The sequence below is a fragment of the Rutidosis leptorrhynchoides genome, chromosome 1 (assembly GCF_046630445.1).
Source record: "Rutidosis leptorrhynchoides isolate AG116_Rl617_1_P2 chromosome 1, CSIRO_AGI_Rlap_v1, whole genome shotgun sequence".
Lineage (NCBI taxonomy): Eukaryota > Viridiplantae > Streptophyta > Magnoliopsida > Asterales > Asteraceae > Rutidosis > Rutidosis leptorrhynchoides.
Window position 1 is genome coordinate 311,938,668 of NC_092333.1, and position 11,425 is coordinate 311,950,092.

Genomic DNA, 11,425 nt, shown 5'->3' on the forward strand with positions numbered 1-11,425 from the left:
ATATATTTTGATGTTTTAAGTTTATTAAGTCAGCTGTCCTCGTTAGTAACCTACAACTAGTTGTCCACAGTTAGATGTACAGAAATAAATTGATAAATATTATCTTGAATCAATCCACGATCCAGTGTATACGTATCTCAGTATTGATCACAACTTAAACTATATATATTTTGGAATCAACCTCAACCCTGTATAGCTAACTCCAACATTCACATATAGAGTGTCTATGGTTGTTCCGAAATATATATAGATGTGTCGACATGATAGGTCGAAACATTGTATACGTGTCTATGGTATCTCAAGATTATATAATATACAATACAAGTTGATTAAGTTATGGTTGGAATAGATTTGTTACCAATTTTCACGTAGCTAAAATGAGAAAAATTATCCAATCTTGTTTTACCCATAACTTCTTCATTTTAAATCCGTTTTGAGTGAATCAAATTGCTATGGTTTCATATTAAACTATATTTTATGAATCTAAACAGAAAAAGTATAGGTTTATAGTAGGAAAAATAAGTTACAAGTAGTTTCCCAGAATAACAACTTTTAAATCAAATTTTATCATAGTTTTTAATTAAGTAACCCAAAACAGCCCGCTGTGTTACTACGACGGCGTAAATTCGGTTTTACGGTGTTTTTCGTGTTTCCAGGTTTTAAATCATTAAGTTAGCATATCATATAGATATAGAAGATGTGTTTAGTTGATTTTAAAAGTCAAGTTAGAAGGATTAACTTTTATTTGCGAACAAGTTTAGAATTAACTAAACTATGTTCTAGTGATTACAAGTTTAAACCTTCGAATAAGATAGCTTTATATGTATGAATCGAATGATGTTATGAACATCATTACTACCTTAAGTTCCTTGGATAAACCTACTGGAAATGAGAAAAATAGATCTAGCTTCAAAGGATCCTTGGATGGCTTGAAAGTTCTTGAAGCAGAATCATGACACGAAAACAATTTCAAGTAAGATTTCCACTCGAAATAAGATTGTTATAGTTATAGAAATTGAATTAATGTTTGAATATGATTATTACCTTGTATTAGAAAGATAACCTACTGTAAGTAACAAAGGTTTCTTGATCTTGGATGATTACTTGGAATGGATTTAGAAAACTTGGAAGTAAACTTGCAATCTTGGAAGTATTCTTGATTTTATGAAACTAGAACTTTTGGAATTTATGAAGAACACTTAGAACTTGAAGATAGAACTTGAGAGAGATCAATTAGATGAATAAAATTTAAGAATGAAAGTGTTTGTAGGTGTTTTTGGTCGTTGGTGTATGGATTAGATATAAAGGATATGTAATTTTGTTTTCATGTAAATAAGTCATGAATAACTCATATTTTTGTAATTTTATGAGATATTCCATTCTAGTTGCCAAATGATGGTTCCCATATGTGTTAGGTGACTCACATGGGCTGCTAAGAGCTAATCATTGGAGTGTATATACCAATAGTACATACATCTAAAAGCTGTGTATTGTACGAGTACGAATACGGGTGCATACGAGTAGAATTATTGATGAAACTGAACGAGGATGTAATTGTAAGCATTTTTGTTAAGTAGAAGTATTTTGATAAGTGTCTTGAAGTCTTTGAAAAGTGTATGAATACATATTAAAACACTACATGTATATACATTTTAACTGAGTCGTTAAGTCATCGTTAGTCGTTACATGTAAATGTTGTTTTGAAACCTTTAGGTTAACGATCTTGTTGAATGTTGTTAACCCATTATTTATTATAACAAATGAGATGTTAAATTGTTATATTATCATGATATTATGATATATAATATATCTTAGTATGATAAATATACAGTTAAATGTCGTTACAACGATAATCGTTACATATATGTCTCGTTTCGAAATCATTAAGTTAGTAGTCTTATTTTTACATATGTATTTCATTGTTAATACACTTAATAATATATTTACTTATCATTTAATATAATTAACCAAGTGTATCAATATCTTAATATGATTCATATGTACCTAGTAAGACGTTGTTATAACGATAATCGTTATATATATCGTTTTCGAGTTTCTTAAATTAATAGTCTCATTTTTATGTATATAACTCATTGTTAAAATACCTAATGAGATACATACTTATAATAAAATCATGTTAACTATATATATATATAACCATATATATGTCATCGTATAGTTTTTACAAGTTTTAACGTTCGTGAATCACCGGTCAACATGGGTGGTCAATTGTCTATATGAAACCTATTTCAATTAATCAAGTCTTAACAAGTTTGATTGCTTAACATGTTGGAAACACTTAATCATGTAAATAACAATTTCATTTAATATATATATATAAACATGGAAAAGTTCGGGTCACTACAGTACCTACCCGTTAAATAAATTTTGTCCCGAAATTTTAAGCAGTTGGAGGTGTTGACGTATCTTCTGGAAATAAATGCGGGTATTTCTTCTTCATCTGATCTTCATGCTCCCAGGTGAACTCGGGTCCTCTACGAGCATTCCATCGAACCTTAACAATCGGTATCTTGTTTTGTTTAAGTCTCTTAACCTCACGATCCATTATTTCGACGGGTTCTTCAATGAATTGAAGTTTTTCATTGATTTGGATTTCGTCCAACGGAATAGTGAGATCTTCTTTAGCAAAACATTTCTTCAAATTTGAGATGTGGAAAGTGTTATGTACAGCCGCGAGTTGTTGAGGTAGCTCCAGTTGGTAAGCTACTGGTCCGACACGATCTATAATCTTGAATGGTCCAATGTACCTTGGATTTAGTTTCCCCTGTTTACCAAATCGAACAACGCCTTTCCAAGGTGAAACCTTAAGCATGCCCATTTCTCCAATTTCAAACTCTATATCTTTTCTTTTACTGTCCGCGTAGCTCTTTTGTCGACTCTGGGCGGTTTTCAATCTTTGTTGAATTTGGATGATTTTCTCGGTAGTTTCTTGTATTATCTCCGGACCCGTAATCTGTCTATCCCCCACTTCACTCCAACAAATCGGAGACCTGCACTTTCTACCATAAAGTGCTTCAAACGGCGCCATCTCAATGCTTGAATGGTAGCTGTTGTTGTAGGAAAATTCTGCTAACGGTAGATGTCGATCCCAACTGTTTCCGAAATCAATAACACAAGCTCGTAGCATGTCTTCAAGCGTTTGTATCGTCCTTTCGCTCTGCCCATCAGTTTGTGGATGATAGGTAGTACTCATGTCTAGACGAGTTCCCAATGCTTGCTGTAATGTCTGCCAGAATCTTGAAATAAATCTGCCATCCCTATCAGAGATAATAGAGATTGGTATTCCATGTCTGAAGACGACTTCCTTCAAATACAGTCGTGCTAACTTCTCCATCTTGTCATCTTCTCTTATTAGCAGGAAGTGTGCTGACTTGGTGAGACGATCAACTATTACCCAAATAGTATCATAACCACTTGCAGTCCTTGGCAATTTAGTAATGAAATCCATGGTAATGTTTTCCCATTTCCATTCCGGGATTTCAGGTTGTTGTAGTAGACCTGATGGTTTCTGATGTTCAGCTTTGACCTTAGAACATGTCAAACATTCTCCTACATATTTAGCAATGTCGGCTTTCATACATGGCCACCAAAAATGTTTCTTAAGATCCTTGTACATCTTCCCCGTTCCAGGATGTATTGAGTATCTGGTTTTATAAGCTTCTCTAAGTACCATTTCTCTCATATCTCCAAATTTTGGTACCCAAATTCTTTCAGCCCTATACCGGGTTCCGTCTTCCCAAATATTAAGATGCTTCTCCGATCCTTTGGGTGTTTCATCCTTTAAATTTCCCTCTTTTAAAACTCCTTGTTGCGCCTCCTTTATTTGAGTAGTAAAGTTAGTGTGAATCATTATATTCATAGATTTTACTCGAATGGGTTCTCTGTCCTTTCTGCTCAAGGCGTCGGCTACCACATTTGCCTTCCCCGGGTGGTAACGAATCTCAAAGTCGTAATCATTCAACAATTCAATCCACCTACGCTGCCTCATATCCAGTTGTTTCTGATTAAATATGTGTTGAAGACTTTTGTGGTCGGTATATATAATACTTTTGACCCCATATAAGTAGTGCCTCCAAGTCTTTAATGCAAAAACAACCGCGCCTAATTCAAAATCATGCGTCGTATAATTTTGCTCGTGAATCTTCAATTGTCTAGATGCATAAGCAATCACCTTTGTCCGTTGCATTAATACACAACCGAGACCTTGCTTTGATGCGTCACAATAAATCACAAAATCATCATTCCCTTCAAGCAATGACAATATAGGTGCCGTAGTTAGCTTTTTCTTCAATAATTGAAACGCCTTCTCTTGTTCATCCTTCCATTCAAATTTCTTCCCTTTATGCGTTAATGCAGTCAAGGGTTTTGCTATTTTGGAGAAATCTTGGATGAATCTTCTGTAGTAACCAGCCAATCCTAAAAATTGATGTATATGCTTCGGAGTTTTTGGGGTTTCCCACTTTTCAACGGTTTCGATCTTTACCGGGTCCACCTACATACCTTCTTTGTTCACTATGTGACCGAGGAATTGAACTTCTTCCAACCAAAATGCACACTTTGAAAACTTAGCGTACAATTTTTCTTTCCTCAATACTTCTAGCACTTTTCTCAAATGTTCTTCGTGCTCTTGATCATTCTTTGAGTAAATAAGTATGTCATCGATGAAAATAATGACAAACTTGTCAAGATATGGCCCACATACTCAGTTCATAAGGTCCATGAACACAGCTGGTGCGTTAGTCAATCCAAACGGCATAACCATAAACTCGTAATGACCATAACACGTCCTAAAAGCAGTTTTTGGAATATCATCCTCCTTTACTCGCATTTGATGATATCCAGAACGTAAATCGATCTTCGAATAAATCAACGAGCCTTGTAGTTGATCAAATAAGTCGTCAATTCTTGGCAGTGGATAACGGTTTTTGATGGTAAGTTTGTTCAACTCTATGTAGTCAATACACAACCTAAATGTACCATCCTTCTTCTTGACAAACAAAACAGGAGCTCCCCATGGTGATGTGCTAGGTTGAATGAAACCACGTTCTAATAGTTCTTGCAGTTGGCTTTGCAGTTCTTTCATCTCGCTGGGTGCGAGTCTATAAGGAGCACGAGCTATTGGTGCAGCTCCTGGTACAAGATCTATTTGAAATTCAACAGATCGATGTGGAGGTAGTCCCGGTAATTCTTTCGGAAATACATCAGGAAATTCTTTTGCGACGGGAACATCATTGATGCTCTTTTCTTCAGTTTGTACTTTCTCGACGTGTGCTAGAACAGCATATCAACCTTTTCTTATTAGTTTTTGTGCCTTCAAATTACTAATAAGATGTAGCTTCATGTTACCCTTTTCTCCGTACACCATTAAGGGTTCTCCTTCTTCTCGTATAATGCGAATTGCATTTTTATAACATACGATCTCTGCTTTCACCTTCTTCAGCCAGTCCATGCCAACTATTACATCAAAACTCCCTAACTCTACTGGTATCAAATCAATCTTAAATATTTCATCCCCTAGTTTAATTTCTCTCTCCCGACATATATTATCTGCTGAAATTAATTTATCGTTTGCTAAATCGAGTAAAAATTTATTATCCAACGGCGTCAATGGACAACTTAATTTAGCACAAAAATCTCTACTCACATAGCTTCTATCCGCACCTGAATCAAATAAAACGTAAGCAGATTTATTGTCAATAAGAAACGTACCCGTAACAAGCTCCGGGTCTTCCTGTGCCTCTGTCGCATTAATATTGAAAACTCTTCCGCGGCCTTGTCCATTCGTGTTCTCCTGGTTCGGGCAATTTCTAATAATGTGGCCCGGTTTTCCACATTTATAACAAACTACATTGGCATAACTTGCTTCGACACTACTTGCTCCGCCATTACTCGTTCCGACACCATTTGTTCCTTTCGTTCTGTTAACCCCTGGTCCGTAGACCTCACACTTTGCCGCGCTATGACCATTTCTTTTACACTTGTTGCAAAATTTGGTGCAGAACCCCGAGTGATACTTTTCACACCTTTGGCATAGCTGCTTCTGATTGTTGTTGTTGTTGCGGTTGTTATTGTTGTTGGGATGATTGTTGTAGTTGTTGTTGTTGTTGTTGTTGTTGCGGTTGTGATTGATGTTGCGATTGTTGGGATAATTGTTGCGATTATTATTGTAATTGCTGTTGTTGTTGTATTGGTGATTCTTATTACCGTTTTTCTCTCACTTTCTTTTGACTTGCTTCATAATGGCCTCTTCAGCTGTCTGTTCTTTAATTCTTTCCTCAATCTGGTTCACTAGTTTATGAGCCATTCTACATGCCTGTTGTATGGAGGCGGGCTCGTGTGAACTTATATCTTCTTGGATTCTTTCTGGTAATCCTTTCACAAACGCGTCGATCTTCTCTTCCTCATCTTCGAACGCTCCCGGACACAATAGGCACAATTCTGTGAATCGTCTTTCGTACGTGGTAATATCAAATCCTTGGGTTCGTAACCCTCTAAGTTCTGTCTTGAGCTTATTGACCTCGGTTCTGGGACGGTACTTCTCGTTCATCAAGTGCTTGAATGCTGACCACGGTAGTGCGTACGCATCATCTTGTCCCACTTCCTCTAGATAGGTATTCCACCATGTTAACGCAGAACCTGTGAAGGTATGCGTAGCGTACTTCACTTTGTCCTCTTCAGTACACTTACTTATGGCAAACACCGATTCGACCTTCTCGGTCCACCGTTTCAATCCGATCGGTCCTTCGGTTCCATCAAATTCCAAAGGTTTGCAGGCAGTGAATTCTTTGTAGGTGCATCCTACACGATTTCCTGTACTGCTAGATCCAAGGTTATTGTTGGTATATAGCGCAGCCTGTACTGCGGCTATGTTTGAAGCTAGAAAAGTACGGAATTCCTCTTCATTCATATTCACGGTGTGTCGAGTAGTCGGTGCCATTTCCTTCAAAATAGTCAAATGGAACAAGCTAATCATACAGAATATTAAGAGTAGTTAATAGTATTTTGTAGCATAATATGAACTCATTTATAAAAGCTTTTTCTTCATATTAGCGTTTTATAAGTTTAAATTCGGGTAGTACCTACCCGTTAAGTTCATACGTAGTAGCTAATATACAATTCAACTACTACAATTCTATATGCAAAACTGATTACAATAATATTTCGCGTTCAAACTTTTATACAATATTTTACAAACTTACAATACCGCTTATTTTACATAAAGCATGAAATATAGCACACAATAACTTTGATACAAGATAGTTGTGAAGATAATTCTAGCTAGTACACAAGTCGTTTAGCAAAGGCAATAAAGACACGTAATTCATACGTCCAGAAACAAGTCATACATTCTGGTTTTACTAGGACTACTTCCCATCCTTGGTCTTGTGGAACATAACCATTATGGCCGTTGATAAGACAGCGTGTTGTAACATCGTCAAAGGGACGAGGGTTACGTAATGACCAACAGTCTCGTAATAACCTAAAAACCTCATTTCTTACCCCAATTACTGACTCCGTCAATTGTGGGAACGTTTTGTTTAATAGTTGTAGCCCGATGTTCTTTTTCTCACTTTGGTGAGAAGCGAACATTACTAACCCGTAAGCATAGCATGCTTCTTTATGTTGCATGTTAGCCGCTTTTTCTAAATCATGAAGTCCTATATTCGGATACATTGAGTCAAAATAATTTCTTAACCCGTTACATAAAATAGCATTTGGGTTCCCCGCAATATATGCGTCAAAGTAAACACATCGTAACTTATGGGTTTCCCAATGTGATATCCCCCATCTTTCAAACGAAAGTCTCTTATAAACCAAGACATTCTTGGAACGTTCTTCGAATGTCTTACAAACTGATTTCGCCGTAAATAGTTGTGCCGAAGAATTCTGACCGACTCTAGACAAGATTTCATCAATCATGTCTCCGGGTAGGTCTCTTAAAATATTGGGTTGTCTATCCATTTTGTGTTTTTATACTGTAAAATAGACAAGAGTTAGATTCATAAAAAAAAATACTTATTAATACAAGCAATTTTTACATATATCATAAAGCATAAGCACACTATATTACATATATATTACACCACACGAATACAACTATCTTATTCCGACTCGGTCGTTTCTTCTTCTTCGGTTTTGGTTAGTTTTGCCAAGTTTCTAGGGATATATGATGTTCCCCTAATACGAGCTGTCATTTTCCACAACGGTTTAGAAAAACCTGGTGGTTTAGAGGTTCCTGGGTCATTGTTGCAACTTAAGGGCTTCGGAGGTTGACGATACATATAAAGTTCATCGGGGTTTGAATTAGATTTCTCTATTTTTATGCCCTTTCCCTTATTATTTTCTTTTGCCTTTTTAAATTCAGTTGGGGTAATTTCTATAACATCATCGGAATTCTCGTCGGAATCTGATTCATCGGAGAATTGGTAATCCTCCCAATATTTTGCTTCCTTGGCGGAAACACCATTGACCATAATTAACCTTGGTCGGTTGGTTGAGGATTTTCTTTTACTTAACCGTTTTATTATTTCCCCCACCGTTTCTATTTCCTCCTCCGGTTCCTCCTCTTCCGGTTCTGATTCTTCTTCCGGTTCTTCTTCGGGAACTTGTGAATCAGTCCAATATATATTCGACTCTTCGTTATTATTAGGTGAGTCAATGGGATTTGTGCTAGAGTTATACATCTATCACACAATATCAAAATATTAAGAGATTAATATATCACATAATATATACATGTTAATAATACATAGTTTCCAACAAAAATGTTAAGCAATCATTTTTAAAGAAAGCACGGTCGAAGTCCAGACTCACTAATGCATCCTAACAAACTCGATAAGACACACTAATGCAAATTTTCTGGTTCTCTAAGACCAACGCTCTGATACCAACTAAAATATCCCGTTCTTATTGATTAAAAACGTTCCATATTAATTGATTTCGTTGCGAGGTTTTGACCTCTATATGAGACGTTTTTTCAAAGACTGCATTCATTTTTAAAACAAACCATAACCTTTATTTCATAAATAAAGGTTTAAAAAGCTTTACCTAGATTATCAAATAATGATAATCTAAAATATCCTGTTTACACACGACCATTACATAATGGTTTACAATACAAATATGTTACATCGAAATTAGTTTCTTGAATGCAGTTTTTACACAATATCATACAAACATGGACTCCAAATCTTGTCCTTATTTTAGTATGCAACAGCGAAAGCTCTTAGTATTCACCTGAGAATAAACATGCTTTAAACGTCAACAAAAATGTTGGTGAGTTATAGGTTTAACCTATATATATCAAATCGTAACAATAGACCACAAGAATTCATATTTCAATACACATCCCATATATAGAGATAAAAATCACTCATATGGTGAACACCTGGGAACCGACATTAACAAGATGCATATATAAGAATATCCCCATCATTCCGGGACACCCTTTGGATATGATATAAATTTCGAAGTACTAAAGCATCCGGTACTTTGGATGGGGTTTGTTAGGCCCAATAGATCTATCTTTAGGATTCGCGTAAATTAGGGTGTCTGTTCCCTAATTCTTAGATTACCAGACTTAATAAAAAGGGGCATATTTGATTTCGATAATTCAACCATAGAATGTAGTTTCACGTACTTGTGTCTATTTTGTAAATCATTTATAAAACCTGCATGTATTCTCATCCCAAAAATATTAGATTTTAAAAGTGGGACTATAACTCACTTTCACAGATTTTTACTTCGTCGGGAAGTAAGACTTGGCCACTGGTTGATTCACGAACCTATAACAATATATACATATATATCAAAGTATGTTCAAAATATATTTACAACACTTTTAATATATTTTGATGTTTTAAGTTTATTAAGTCAGCTGTCCTCGTTAGTAACCTAAAACTAGTTGTCCACAGTTAGATGTACAGAAATAAATCGATAAATATTATCTTGAATCAATCCACGACCCAGTGTATACGTATCTCAGTATTGATCACAACTCAAACTATATATATTTTGGAATCAACCTCAACCCTGTATAGCTAACTCCAACATTCACATATTGAGTGTCTATGGTTGTTCCGAAATATATATAGATGTGTCGACATGATCGGTCGAAACATTGTATACGTGTCTATGGTATCTCAAGATTATATAATATACAATACAAGTTGATTAAGTTATGGTTGGAATAGATTTGTTACCAATTTTCACGTAGCTAAAATGAGAAAAATTATCCAATCTTGTTTTACCCATAACTTCTTCATTTTAAATCCGTTTTGAGTGAATCAAATTGCTATGGTTTCATATTGAACTCTATTTTATGAATCTAAACAGAAAAAGTATAGGTTTGTAGTCAGAAAAATAAGTTACAAGTCGTTTTTGTAAAGGTAGTCATTTCAGTAGAAAGAACGACGTCTAGATGACCATTTTAGAAAACATACTTCCACTTTGAGTTTAACCATAATTTTTGAATATAGTTTCATGTTCATAATAAAAATCATTTTTCCAGAATAACAACTTTTAAATCAAAGTTTATCATAGTTTTTAATTAACTAACCCAAAACAGCCCGCGGTGTTACTACGACGGCGTAAATCCGGTTTTACGGTGTTTTTCGTGTTTCCAGGTTTTAAATCATTAAGTTAGCATATCATATAGATATATAATATGTGTTTAGTTGATTTTAAAAGTCAAGTTAGAAGGATTAACTTTTATTTGCGAACAAGTTTAGAATTAACTAAACTATGTTCTAGTGATTACAAGTTTAAACCTTAGAAATAAGATAGCTTTATATATATGAATCGAATGATGTTATGAACATAATTACTACCTCAAGTTCCTTGGATAAACCTACTGGAAATGAGAAAAATAGATCTAGCTTCAAAGGATCCTTGGATGGCTTGAAAGTTCTTGAAGCAGAATCATGACACGAAAACAATTTCAAGTAAGATTTCCACTCGAAATAAGATTGTTATAGTTATAGAAATTGAATTAAAGTTTGAATATGATTATTACCTTGTATTAGAAAGATAACCTACTGTAAGTAACAAAGGTTTCTTGATCTTGGATGATTACTTGGAATGGATTTAGAAAACTTGGAAGTAAACTTGCAATCTTGGAAGTATTCTTGATTTTATGAAACTAGAACTTTTGGAATTTATGAAGAACACTTAGAACTTGAAGATAGAACTTGAGAGAGATCAATTAGATGAAGAAAATTGAAGAATTAAAGTGTTTGTAGGTATTTTTGGTCGTTGGTGTATGGATTAGATATAAAGGATATGTAATTTTGTTTTCATGTAAATAAGTCATGAATGATTACTCATATTTTTATAATTTTATGAGATATTTCATGCTAGTTGCCAAATGATGGTTCCCATATTTGTTAGGTGACTTACATGGGCT